This window comes from Atta cephalotes (assembly GCF_000143395.1).
Source record: "Atta cephalotes unplaced genomic scaffold scaffold00004, whole genome shotgun sequence".
NCBI classification, from domain to species: Eukaryota; Metazoa; Arthropoda; class Insecta; order Hymenoptera; family Formicidae; genus Atta; species Atta cephalotes.
In genome coordinates, this window is record NW_012130068.1 from 8,006,166 (window position 1) to 8,007,440 (window position 1,275).

Here is a 1,275-nt window from a genome sequence, read left to right on the forward strand (position 1 = left end):
TCGCCAGATACTGTCCATATCTTGTATGCTGTTGCAAAATAATTTTTTCTACATCTGTATTTACTGATTGCCAGTCCTTTTGTATTGTATTAAGACAAATCTTTACCTAAATACATGCCATATTTCTTGCCATTGTAACATTTTTTCGTATAAAAGTCCAATGTTAATGCAAGACCGAAAATTCATCACTTACTTTCTTGCTATTTAACATTATAATTACTATTTTAAAGCTGAATAATGTACTGATAGTTAGAGGTGGTATACTCTCGAACACGTCATCGAGAGTTACAGAGCCAATTAGTAAATAAAGTACCTACATTGGAATCAGTGAATCGTAATGAAGTTGTTGAAATTAGTTTTGTATAATTTATAATCAAAAAGATATAAAGTAAATTCGGGTTTTAGGTCCTGTTAGGTTATATCCCCCCCCCCCATCTTCCTTATTTTATGTGTTATCCGGTCATTTGCAGTGCCGTTCTGTTCAGAGCAGTGTTGTGACATATATATGTTGAACGAGGTAAGTGCAAGAAGTTGTTTCTCTTTCGCATATTTCTGTGGCTGTGTTATTACATCTAATCATGGGAATGTTTTAGAAGGCATTTCCGTGTTGGAATTTTTCAAGTTAATCTTGAAAAACTACAAGGCTTCGCGCAGTCCCTATACAAACGAGACATAATGCTGATTCTACAATGGGTAATCGATAATCCTAAGTCTTATTGAATCTAAGTGAAGTTGACCAATAGTCAACTTGTATGTCTAACGCTGATTGGCCAACTTGACCAGTTAAAGCTAACGCTGATTCTACAATGAGTTGGTAGTCCTAAAGCTTATCGGTAAAGCCAACTTGTACGACTAAAGCTCATTGGCCAACTTCACCGATCAAGACTAATATCCGTAGTCAGATTTTACTTAAGGCTTCCTTATATTTATCTTTAGATGCTCAGCAGCCAATGAAATAATTCATGGAGTATGTAAAGATAAATTTAAGGAAGGACTTAAATATAAGGACTATAAATACGAGTGTAAAACTTCTGACTCCAACTACCAACTCATTGTAGAATCAGGTATAAGACTTTCGACTACAGAATCTTGTAGAATCAGCATTAGCCTCATCTTTTGTAATATAAGCCCCACCGAAGTTATGAGTTGTGTTGAACTCACTCATTGTAGGTACTCTCTAAATCTGATCTCTAAATCTGAAAGTGGATAATCACCGATATCAGTGTCAAATATGACTCTAATAACAGTGAATGAAATATAATATGAGATCTCTAA